The sequence below is a fragment of the Heterodontus francisci genome, chromosome 8, assembly GCF_036365525.1.
Source record: "Heterodontus francisci isolate sHetFra1 chromosome 8, sHetFra1.hap1, whole genome shotgun sequence".
NCBI classification, from domain to species: Eukaryota; Metazoa; Chordata; class Chondrichthyes; order Heterodontiformes; family Heterodontidae; genus Heterodontus; species Heterodontus francisci.
In genome coordinates, this window is record NC_090378.1 from 76,332,315 (window position 1) to 76,345,656 (window position 13,342).

The 13,342-nt window shown below is 46.7% G+C and overlaps 1 protein-coding gene and 1 non-coding gene across 2 annotated transcripts in view; both read left to right on the top strand.

The window, feature by feature from the left end:
* The window catches only part of nmnat2 (nicotinamide nucleotide adenylyltransferase 2), a 312,435-nt gene that overhangs the window by 220,018 nt on the left and 79,075 nt on the right, over window positions 1-13,342 (top strand). The window lies entirely within an intron of this gene.
* On the top strand, window positions 10,009-10,115 carry LOC137373283 (U6 spliceosomal RNA). Its single transcript, XR_010975613.1, has one exon. It is a non-coding gene; the product is annotated as a U6 spliceosomal RNA (small nuclear RNA).

Here is a 13,342-nt window from a genome sequence, read left to right on the forward strand (position 1 = left end):
CTCTGGATTACTCCCGGTGCCACGTGCTAGGGAGTATAGGAATAGGAGGATAGAGCAGATGAATGCGTGGCTGAAGATATGGTGCAGGAGGGAGGGTTTTAGATTCCTGGATCACTGGGTCTGTTTCTGGTGAAGGTGGGACCTGTACGAGTTGGACGGGTTGCACCTGAACCAGAATGGAACCAACATCCTTGCTGGGACGTTTGCTAGTGGGCGGCGCAGTGATTAGTACTGCAGCCTCACAGCTCCAGCGACCTGGTTCGGTTCTGGGTACTGCCTGTGCGGAGTTTGCAAGTTCTCCCTGTGACCACGTGGGTTTCCTCCCACATGCCAAAGACTTGCGGTTTGATAGGTAAATTGGCCGTTGTAAAAAAAAAAATATGCCCCTAGTGTAGGCAAGTGGTAGGGGAATTGTGGGGATGTGAGAGGGAAAATGGGATTAATGTAGGATTAGTATAAATGGGTGGTTGATGGTCAGCACGGACTCAGTGGGCCGAAGGGCCTGTTTCAGTGCTGTATCTCTCTATGACTCCAGTGTTGTTGCGGGGGTTTAAACTAATTTGGCAGGGGAATGGGATACAGAATGGAGGTACAGTAGAGGGTGATGCACAGTCAAATATAGAAGAGAAACTGAGTCAGTTTGGAAGGCAGAGCAAATATAGACCCGTTAAGGCACAAGGGAAAAATGCAAAGCTGGATTGCACCTATTTTAGTGCAAGGAGTCTTACTAGTAAGGCAGATGAACTGTGGGCATTGATTAGCACATGGGAATATGATATTGTTGCTATCACAGGAACATGGTTGAGGGAGGGGCAGGACTGGCAGCTCAATATGCCAGGGTATAGAATCTTCAGGCGTGACAGGGGAGGGTGCAAAAGTGGAGATGGCATTGCACTATTGATCAAGGAGACAATTACTGCAGTAAGGAGGGATGATATCTTAGAAAGTTCCTCAAATGAGGCCATATGGGTTGAACTTAAAAACAAAAAGGGAGCAATCACTTGGCTGCGAGTGTACTACAGGCCTCCAAACAGCCAGGGAGAGATAGAGAAGCAGATATGTAGGCAAATCTCAGACAGGTGTAAAAATAATAGGGTAATAATAGGGGATTTCAACTTCCCCAATATTAACTGGGATAGTCTTAGTGAAAAAGGCTTAAAGGGGGCAAAGTTCTTAAAATGCATACAGGAGAGTTTTTTGAGCCAACATGTAGAAAGTCCTCCAAGAGAAGGGGCGGTACTGGACCTAATCCTAGGGAATGAAGCCGGACACGTGGTAGAAGTGTCAGTGGGGGAGCATTTTGGGGATAGTGACATAACTCTAAGATTTAAGGTAGTTATGGAAAAGGACAAAGAGGGGCCGGTAATAAAAGTACTGAATTGGGGGAAAGCCGATTTCAATATCATAAAACAGGATCTGGCCAAAATGGACTGGGAGCAGCTACTTGTAGGAAAGTCTACATGAGACCAGTGAGAGTCATTCGAAAAGGAAGTAGTGCGAGTTCAGGGCCAACATGTTCCCGTAAAGGTGAAGGATAGGACCAACAAGTCCAGGGAACCCTGGATGTCAAGGGATGTAGAGGATTGGATAAGGGAAAAAAGGAGGCATATGGCAGATTCAGAGCACTGAAAACAGTGGAGGCCCTAGAAGAGTATTAACAGTGTAGGGGGTACCTAAAAAAAGTAATTAGGAGAGCAAAGTGAGGACATGAAAAAACACTGGTGGGCAAGATAAAGGAAAATCCCAAGGTGTTTTTTAAGTATATTAAGGGCAAGAGGATAACCAGGGAAAGAGTAGGGCCCATTAGGGACCATAGCAGCAATCTGTGTGTGGAGCCGGAGGACATAGGTGAGGTTTTAAATGATCGCTTTTCTTCTGTGTTCACTATGGAGAAGGGAGCTGGATTGTGATATACTTAGAGAGATACAGCACTGAAACAGGCCCTTCAGCACACCAAGTCTGTACTGACCAACAACCACCCATTTATACTAATCCTACATTAATCCCATTTTGCCCCACCACCTACCTACACTAGGGGCAATTTACAATGGCCAACTTACCTATCAACCCACAAGTCTTTGGCTGTGGGAGGAAACCAGAACACCCACGCGGTCACAGGGAGAACTTGCAAACTCCGCACAGGCAGTACCCAGAACTGAACCTGGGTCGCTGGAGCTATGAGGCTGCAGTGCTAACCAGTGCGCCACTGTATTTGAACACATTAGCATTGAAAGGGAGGACGTATTAGCTCTTTAAGTGGGCTTAAAAGTGGATAAATCCCCAGGCCCAGATGAGATGTACCCAGGCTATTACGTGAGGTAAGGGAGGAGATAGCAGGGGCTCTGACACAAATTTTCAAATCCTCTCTGGCCACAGGAGAGGTACCAGAGGACTGGAGGACAGCGAATGTGGTACCATTATTCAAGAAGGGTAGTAGGGATAAACCAGGTAATTACAGGCCAGTGAGTCTAATATCAGTAGTAGGGATACTTTTGGAAAAAATTCTGAGGGACAGGATTAATCTCCACTTGGAGAGGCAGGGATTAATCAAGGATAGTCAGCGTGGCTTTGTCAGGGGGAAATCATGTTGAACAAACTTGATTGAATTTTTCGAGGAGGTGACTAGATGTGTAGATGAGGGTAAAGTAGTTGATGTAGTCTACAAGGATTCACTAAGGCTTTTGATAAGGTCCCGCATGGGAGATTGGTTAAGAAGGTAAGAGCCCATGGGATCCAGGGCAATTTAGCAAATTGGATCCAAAATTGGCTTAGTGGCAGGAAGCAGAGGGTGATGGTCGAGGGTTGATTTTGCGAGTGGAAGCCTGTGACCAGTGGTGTACCGCAGGGATTGGTGCTGGGACCCTTGCTGTTTGTAGTGTACATTAATGATTTAGACATGAATATAGGAGGTATAATCAGTAAGTTCACAGATGACACAAAAATTGGTGGTGTTGTAAATAGTGAGGAGGAAAGCCTCAGATTATAGGATGATAAAGATGGGCTGGTAAGATGGGCGGAGCAGTGGCAAATGGAATTTAATCCTAAGAAGTGTGAGGTGATACATTTTGGAAGGACTAACAAGGAAAGGGAATATACAATGGATGGTAGGACCCTAGGAAGTACAGAGGGTCAGAGGGACCTTAGTGTACTTGTCCATAGATCACTGAAGGCAGCAGCACAGGTAGATAAGGTGGTTAGGAAGGCATATGGGATACTTGCCTTTATTAGCTGAGGCATAGAATAAAAGAGCAGGGAGGTTATGATGGAGCTATATAAAACGCTAGTTAGGCCACAGCTGGAGTGCTGTGTACAGTTCTGGTCACCACACTATAGGAAGGATGTGATTGGACCAGAGAGGGTGCAGAGGAGATTCACCAGGATGTTGCCTGGGCTGGAGCATTTCAGCTATGAAGAGAGCTTGAAAAGGCTAGGGTTGTTTTACTTAGAGCAGAAAAGGCTGAGGGGGGACATGATTGATGTATACAAAATTATGAGGGGCATTGATAGGATAAATAGGAAGAAACCGTTTTCCCTTAGCGGAGGTGTCAATAACCAGGGGGCATAGATTTAAGGTAAGGGACAGGAGGTTTAGAGGGGATTTGAGGAAAGATTTTTTAACCCTGAGGGTGGTTGGAATCTGGAACACACTGCCTGAAGGGGTGGTAGAGGCAGAAACCCTCACAACATTTAAGTAGTATTTAGATGAGCACTTGAAATGCCATAGCACACAAGGCTATGGGCCAAGTGCTGGAAAATGGGATTAGAATAGATAGGCACTTGATGGCTGGCACAGACACGATGGGCCGAAGGGCCTGTGCCTGTTCTTTGTAACTCTATGACATGAGTCTGGTTGGGGGATATGATTTTCATTCCTCCAGCCTGGATATTCTGCTGCAGGGAGGCAACTTCACCATCTCCAAAGTTAAGGAGGTGGTCGGGGGAGTGGGGTGGGGGGGTGGGGGGGTGCGGTCGCCTCCTCGTAGCAGACGTAATGTGCAAAAGTTCTCTGCTCCAGTTAATCAACATGTACGCCCCGGTCCATTACAGCGAGTGGTTGACCGTCCTCCAGCAGCTCCCACTGCTGCTGGTCACACCCAGGCCGATAATTCTAGGTGGTGACTTCAAGTGCATCATCAATGCCGCTGGACGATCCGGCAATGACGACAGCAAACTGGACACTATGCCCAGATTCCTAATGGAAACAGTACAAGATGCCAAGCTGCACGACGCCTTCAGCAACCCTGCAGACGGAGCACCACGTAGATATACCTGGTCGAGACCAGACAGGTTCATCCGTTCCAGGATCGACTTTCTGTTTGTGCCCTGAGCATTCATGGTCAGATCCACCAACGTCAAGCCAGTGTTCTTCTCTGACCACTGCCTCCTACTGACCGAAGGTCATTTATAGAAAGACCAGAGGTTGGCAGGGGGTCATGGAGGCTGAACGTAAAACTGCTGAACTCAGAAAACATTCAAGAACTCACAAGGGATTACAAAGGTAGGAGAACTAGAGAGTCATGAAACCCCTCTTTGAGTCCCCGGAAGTGATCAAGGCGAACATCAAGAGGTTCTTCATCCTCAAAGGTTTTCAGAAGGTGAGAGCGAAACAGAGGGAAATGTCCCAACTCTAGAAAAGTATGCAGAATCTGTTCCTGCTGCCATCTATGGGGGTCAATGTGAAGGAGGATCCCCAAGAGGTGAAGAGACAGGAGGCCTCATTTTTTGCCGCGGAGGCCACCAATATTGTTTTCCAGTCCAGAGTCCACTCCATGGAGCAGGATGAGACGTGCTCTCATTTCTTCGTCCAATGATCCTGCGATCAGGAGGAAGATGGCTCGGTAATGTCATTGCAGCATGACATACTAAGGATCAGCAAATCCTTTTATGCTGGGCTGTATGACGTGAAACCCATGGACAGCACGGCTTCCCGGTCCTTCCTGTCATCTATCACGGAGGTCTTAGATGACAGTATGCGAGAGAGTCTGGACAAACCGCTAACTCTGGATGAACTGACAAAGACTGTCAGATCCTTCAAGATGAATAAAATTTCCAGACGCGACAGCTTTCTGGTTGAGGTGTATTTGACCCTGTGCGACTGGATCGGCCCAGACCTGCTGGAAGTGTACAAGAGTATGCTTTTGGCTGGCGGTATGTCAAAATCCACAATGAAAGGCAACTTCACCCTCATCTCCAAGCAGAAGGGGAGAGGGCAGAAATCAGAAATTGGAAGCCCATTTCACTGCTTAATGTGGACTACAAAATTGTGTCCAAGGTTGTCGCCAATCAGATCAGGTCTTCTCTGAAGTTCGTGATTCACCCCAATCAGACCTGTACTGTATCTGGCTGGAAGATCTCTGATAGTCTCGTGCTACTCAGGGATACGATCACCTATGTATGGAGTGGGGGGAGTGGACACCTACCTCATCAGCTTGGACCAGGTGAAGGCCTTTGACAGGATATCACACATGATAGATTTACTCTGCAAAATGGGGTTTGGGGAGGGAATCTGCAATTGGATCACACTGCTCTACACAAACATCAGTAGCGCAGGTTCAATTAATGAGTGGGAATCAGAAAGTTTTCCGATCAAATGTGGAGTCAGACAGGGTTGTCCTCTCTCCCCTGTCTTGTTCATTTGCTGCATCGAACCTTTTGCTGAGTCCATCAGGAAGGATGTGAGCATAAGAGGGGTGACAATCCCAGGCAGTGGAGGCATTCAGGTCAATGCCTTCCTTTACATGGACAACGTCGCCGTCTTCTGCTCGGATCCACTGTCGATCGCGTGCTGATGAGCATCTACAACCAGTTCGAACTGGCCTCGGGAGCCAAAGTAAATCACCGCAAGTATGAGGCCATGTTCTTTGGGAACTGGGCCGACCAATCCTTTGTCCCCTTCACTGTCAGGTCAGACTACCTGAAGGTGCTGGGGATGTGGTTCAGAGGGGCTGGGGTGTGTGCCAAAAACTGGAAGGAGTGAGCAGCCATGGTGAAACAGAAACTGAGCAGTGGGAGCAGCAATCTCTCTCCATCATGGGTAAGAACCTGGTCATCAGATGCGAGGTGCTCTCTGTGTTGCTGTACGTGACGCAGGTCTGGCCCATACCCCACTCCTGTGCCGTGGCAGTCAACTGAGCCATCATCTGCTTTATCTGGAGATCGAAAATGGACTGTGTCTGCAGAGACACATGTTCAAACCTCTGGATAAAGGTATGAGAAACGTACTCAATGTCCTCCTCATCCTGATGGCCACCTTTTTCTGCGGCTGCATCAAAATGTGTGTAGACCCTCCATATGCAAACATCCAGTGTCATTAAGTACTGAGATTCCATGTGTCCTTAGTGTTACGAAGGATGGGTCTGGCCACGTTGCCTTGGAATGCTCCATCCAGTTGGACTGCCCCGCACCACCTGTCCGTCGTGGAAAGGTTTGTGCAGAAAAAAACCTTTGACCACAAGTCCATCTGCATGTAATGTCCTCAAGGCCCTGCGGGAAAAGGAGATGGTGGATCCTGTCGGATGGTTCCCCGAGCAGACTGTCAAAGTCATTTGGCAGAATGCCTCATCGTCAGAACTTTCAAACAAGTTCCAAGACATAGCTTGGCTGGTGGTGAGAAGGGCCCGACCTGTCACATTCTTCCTGCATACCCGGAGTCTCACCACCTCCGTATGCTGTTCTCAAGTGAGGGAAGAAACTGTCGCCCACCTCCTTCTGGAACGTGCATTTACAAAGCAGGTCTGGAAAGAGCTGCAATGTTTTTTTTGCCGAGGTTCATCCCGAGCAGCTCTGTAACACAGGAGTTTGTGCTCTACGGGCTGTTCCCAGGGACGTATACCAAGATAAATATCAACTGCTGATGGAGGACCATCAACTCCATAAAAGACGCATTTTGATCTGCCCGAAACTTGCTGGTCTTCCAGTGCAAAGAGCTGTCCACGACCGAGTGTTGCAGACTGGCACATTCCAAGGTCCAGGACTACATGCTGAGGGACGCACTAAAACTCGGGGCAGACACCGCAAAGGCTCAATGGGGAAAGGCCACTGTATAAGGCCCTCTCGCCATAGTATATTGAGGGGCTGAAACCCTTGTAAAACCCCTCGGCTGTATGCTTAACATGAAATGTAAATGTACATTGTAAATATAAGCTGAAATGGCAAGTGTAGTGAGGCACCTCATGTACTGTACTGGAATAAATATCTGTACTGCACTTTATGTAATGTCCAGTTTGAATTGTTACTTAATGTATTTTTACAAATTTTATGAAAAGTATGTTTTTGGTAAAAAGTGTGAATAAACACCAGGCTCTATTGTGATATATCATACAGCCAAATAACATCCTGACACTGAGTTATAATGGTCACGTGAGCAAGATAGCAGAGGGTGATTGCAGACAGTAGAATGTACAAGAAAACAATAACTTCATGAGAGGAGGGGAAGGAAAACATTTAGAAGAGAAAATCCACCAAGGAAACAACTCCTGCTTTCCTGTTTTGAATTTGCATAATTGAAGAATACAGCAGATTCACAGTTTTCAGTTTGGTCCCAATTAGACTTCGTTTCAGTGCACTGGCCAGAATTTCCACATCTACCCACATTATAATAGTATACACAGCAAAAGGAGAGGAACTGGTGAGGGTTCCAGATTAGAACATGTTATTCCTGCAGTATTTTGCGTGTTCATGTTCCTGAAATCATTGGCTGTTCCACAGGCACATCTGATTTTGTTTTGACATTTCTCACATTTTATCTGCAGTTTTCAGTAGAGGTGACAGAGTCAGGCAGGCACGATAAAGAGCTGCAGATGGAGGCCATATCCTATGAAATGGAGCAAGAGCTGTTTGTTAAGGGCATACAGTGTAAGATTAGACATAAACTGACTGTCAATGGGAGAAACACAAATAATCTGGAAGAAAATATCACAGCCTGTGATTTCTTTTTTATTCATTCACGGGATGTGGGTATCACCGGCAAGGCCAGTATTTATTGCCGTTCCCTAATTGCCCTGTAAGAAGGTGGTGGTGAGCCACTTTCCTGAACACTACTGAGTGGCTTGCTAGGCCATTTCAAAGTGCAGTTAAGAGTCAACCACATTGCTGTGGGTCTGGAGTCACATGTAGGCCAGACCAGGTAAGGACAGCACATTTCCTTCCCTAACAGGCATTGGAGAGCCAGATGGGTTTTTACAACAATCCAGTAGTTTCATGATTTATTTAATTAACTGAAATTAAAGTCTCCAGCTGCTGTGGTAGGATTTGAACCCATATCTACTAATCATTAATGCAGACCTCTGGATCCCTAGTCCAGTATCATAATCACTATACTACCTTTCTCACTGTTTCCAAGTGTTAGGTTGGCCAATACAAAAACAAAATACTGCGGATGCTGGAAATCTGAAATAAAGACAGAAAGTGCTGGAAATACTCAGCAGGTCTGGCAGCATCTGTGGAGAGAGAAACAGAGTTAACAATTCAGGTCGATGACCTTTTATTAGTTCTGAACAGCATTTTCTGTCGTTATTTATGTTGGATTGGCTTATTAGTTGGACATCTCATCCTGTCAGATACAAGGTTGTCTGTTCAAGTCCCACTACGGACTTGACCTTGCACTCTAGATTGACACTTTAATACTGAGGGAGTGCTACATTGACGGGGGTGCCATCTTTTAGATGAAATGTCAAATGGAAGCTCCATTTACGTTTTCAGGGCTATGTGCAAGATCTCATGACATGTTTCACACAAGAGCAGGAAATTCTGGTGTCGTGGACAACATTTATCCCTTTAACAATACGACCAAAACAGATTTCTGTTTGCGGAGCCTTGGGATGCTTAAGTTAGCTGGAGAATTTGACTACAAAACAATGGTGACTACAGTTCAAAAATAAACCATTGTTGTGAAATGCTTTATGAAAGGCACTATATAAATACAATCGTTCAATTGGATCAGCTGTCCTTTTCTAATGTTAAAACTATAATTCGCTATAATTTCCTCTAAATCAATGTCATTGTCGTATTGCCTGTTAAAAGTTTTTTCAAGATGTTACGGTTCATTTATTCATCCTTCAAAACAATGAGTAGGTTTAATTTCTTCACAGCTTTTTTTTTAGGTCACTGTTTAACATGTCAACATTCATTTGCATACCGCTCCATTTAGCAGTTACTTAGCTGTTTATTTTAAGGCTGCGTTTGCTGACAATGCTACACGAGGTGGTGCTGCAGTGGTACATGCGCAAATGCAGCATGTGCCACTAAAACATCACAGTCTGCACTTCAGGCAGCTGCCAGGACTAAAGATGGCGCTGCTCAAATAATCACACGAAGGCAACCTAACCTAAACACATGGCAGCACACAATGGTAGGAGGGAGAGAGCGAGCGGGCTGGGGACGGGGGTGGGGGGGAGAGTGGAGCGGGTTGGGGACGGGACGGCCAGGGGAGCGGAGCGGCCGGAGAGAGCAGTGGGGGGGAGCGGAGCGGCCGGAGAGAGCAGCGGGGGGGGGGAGCGGAGCGGCCGGAGAGAGCAGCGAGGGGGGGGAGCAGAGCTAGACGCATGGGTGAATACCCGTTGGTGTTGCATTGCTGTACACGTAAAACGCATGCGCAGAGGCCGACCAGGCACAGTGCCCAAAGATGCACACGTCACGCGATGACGTCATCGGCGCATGCGCTAACCAGTCCTGGCACGTCGGAACGCATCGCACGCAAAGAGAGCAGAAGCCCGTCTGCGCATGTGCGCACCTTGGTGCAGCCTGATGACGTCAGTGGCCGGCTGCGTTGTCAGGATTCACTTTGTTATTTTAAACTTGTTAATTCCACTTGTTAACCACAGCGCTAAAAAGAACTCATGGAGGGAATTGAATCATGAAAGGGATAAGCTGGAGTTACTGTAATAGCAAACAACAAGGTGAATTAATGATCAAATTCTGAAAATTATCTTAGAGGCTATTTATTATTCTGAAATTGTAACTGATTTTATTGCACTTTGAGCACAGTTCCACTAGAGCTCTTCCAATCTCCTACTCGCTGCGGCAGTACATATACTAAAATTGGAACGATACAGAGAAGATTAGCATGGCCCCTGCACAAAGATGACACGTAAATTTGTGAAGTGTTCCAATCTCCTGCTGAAGCCCTGAAGAAACGGTGTAAATGGCCATGTGGACCATTTCTCCATGGTTACAGCTGATCACCTGCTGAAGTTAGGTTGGGAGATTGGGAGAACCCCACTGAAAATTCTACCTCACAATGTTTTACTTTTTCTTAATAATTATCTGACGTTGTGCTCTTTATTCTGTGGAATCATTAAATGAGGTATTTTGTCTTTCACTAATATATTTGGTAAGGCAACAATTGCCACATGTCAACAAAAGGGTAACATAATGGATGGATACAAAATTGGCTCAGTGGCAGGAAACAAACGGGTGTTTTAGCGACTGGAGGGCTGTTTCCAGTGGTGTTCCACAGGGCTCAGTACTGGGTCACCTGCTTTTTGTGATATATATTAACGATTTGGACGTAAATGAAGGAGCATGATCACAATGTTTGCAGACGACACAAAGATTGGCCGTGTGGTAGATAGCGAGGAGGATAGTTGCAGACGGCAGGAAGATATTGATGGTCTGGTCAGATGGGCAGAAAAGTGGCAAATGGAATTCAACCCAGAGAAGTGTGAGGTGATGCATTTGGGGAGGTCAAACAAGGCAAAGGAATACACAATTAATGGAAGAATACTGAGAGGTGTACAGGAAGTGAGGGACCTTGGAGCGACTGTCCACAGATCCCTAATGGGTCGCATGATAGGTCGATAAGGTGGTTAAGAAGGCATATGGAATCCTTTTCTTTATTAGCTGAGGTATGGAATATAAGAGCAGGGAGGTTATGCTGGAACTGTATAACTCACTGGTTAGGCCACAACTTGAGTACTGTGTACAGCTCTGGTCACCTCATTACAGAAAGGAAGTAATTGCACTAGAGAGGGTACAGAGGAGATTTATGAGGATGTTGCCGGGACTGGAAAAATGCAGCTAAGAGGAAAGATTGGACAGGTTGGATAGGTTCCAAGGTTGTTCTCCTTGGAACATAGAAGCCTGAGGGGAGATCTGATTGAAAGGTACAAAATTGTGAGGAGCCTGGATAGAGTGGATTTTTTTTTTTCATGGGATGTGGGGGATATGCCGGGCCATGAGGTTACAGATTGTGGTTGAGTACAATTCTGCTGCTGCTGATGGCCCACAGCGCCTCATGGATGTCCAGTTTTGCATTGCTAGATCTGTTTGAAATCTAGCCCATTTAGCACGGTGATAGTGCCACACAACACGGTGGACAGTATCCTCAAAGTGAAGGCGGGACTTTGTCTCCACAACGACTGAGCAGTGGTCACTCCTACCAATACAGTCATGGACAGAAGCATCTGCGGCAGGCAGATTGGTGAGGACAAGGTCAAGTATGTTTTTCCCTCGTGTTGGTTCCTCCACCACCTGCCGCAGACCCAGTCTAGCATCTCGGTCAGTCGTGGTGCTACCGAGCCACTCTTGGTGATGGACATTGAAGTCCCCCACCCAGAGTACATTTTGTGCCCTTGCCACCCTCTGTGCTTCCTCCAAGTGGTGTTCAACACGGAGGAGTACTGACTCATCAGCTGAGGGAGGGATGTACGTGGTATTCAGTAGGAGGCTACCTTGCCCATGTTTGACCTGATGCCATGAGACTTTATGGGGTCCAGAGTCGATGTTGAGGACTCCCAGGGCAACTCCCTCCCTACTGTAGACCACTGTCCCTCCACCTCTGCTGGGTCTGTCCTGCCGGTGGGACAGGACATACCCAGGGATAGTGATTGCAGTGTCTGGGACATTGTCTGTTAGGTATGATTCCGTGAGTATGACTATGTCAGGCTGTTGCTTGACTAGTCTGTGGGACAGCTCTCCCAACTTTGGCACAAGCCCCCAGATGTTAGTAAGGAGGACTTTGCAGGGTCGACAGGGCTGGGTTTGCCATTGTTGTTTCAGGTGCCTAGGTCGATGCCGGGTGGTCCGTCCAGTTTCATTCCTTTTTATTGACTGCGTAGCAGTTAGGTACAACTGAGTGGCTTGCTAGGCCATTTCAGAGGGCATGTAAGAGTTAACCACATTGATGTGGGTCTGGAGTCACATGTAGGCCAGACCAGGTAAGGACAGCAGATTTCCTTCCCTAAAGGACATTAGTGAACCTATGTGAAGGGCCTATTTACATAGGGGTCATCTTTGCACAAATGAAGGTTGAAATTTATACTCCCACCGCCGAAATTGGCGATGGGCGAAAATAATGGCGTCCCACCCGCTTGGGCCGCACATCATGGTGTCACCGTGATACTAAGCGCGGCGGCTTATTTAAATAGCCGGGGCGGGCCTCCTCTCCTCGGATGATGTGGAGGGAGTGGGCTGTCCGTTCCCGGCAATAGCATCAGCTGCATGCGCGCAGGCGCTGACGCCATTTTTAAAGGGCTTTGAACTCTACCATTACATTTAAATATTTAAAGAAACATCGAATAAAAGAAATTAAATTAAAGAAATTATTCTGCCCCTCTCCCACCCCCAATAACAATTAAGTTAATTACTTGCCCTCTTCCCCCCCTCCCCAAAAACACTTACCTTGTCCACCTGACCCTCCACTTCCCGCCAAAGTACGTAAACTTTCAACTATAACCCTTCCCACCATCCCCTACACCAATGATGTTACTTTGACCCCGCTCCACCATCCCGCCACACTGCGAACTTACCTACTCCCTCCTCCCCACCAGTGTTACGCCTCGGTTCCCCAGACGGGGATCCGAAGGTGTGGGAGTGCTGGCCAGCGGCAGGAAGATCGGACTGGGACAGACAGAGGGATGTAAATATCCTTAATTCATTAATTTAAATTTATTTAAATTAGATAATAGGTGGCCCTCTCCCAGAGGCATTTTCTGGCCCCACCCCGCCCCGAACCCCAATGTCAGGTGGTCTGTAAAATTCAGCCCATAAATTTTCAAAACTCTAGCTATTCTTCAGAAACCCATCAAAAGAGTTGCACAAAAATGTATTGTGAACTTCTGATGATCACTGCTGACCTGACGTCTGTGACAAATTGGTCTCATGTTTACATATATAGCTGCTGTCTCACCAAATATTACCATCTGTACTGTTTTAGAAAAGAGCTTCTCTGCTTTATAAGATCATTTCCATAGAGTTGTCCTTTACTCGATGGTACACAGGCCTATTTCAAAGTGACAATAATATTTAACAACATTACAGATGTAAAGACATGAGAAAAAATATTTGGCCTCGAATTTAAACCCAACATGCCTGGAAAATTCGATTTACCACCTCACCTCCACGC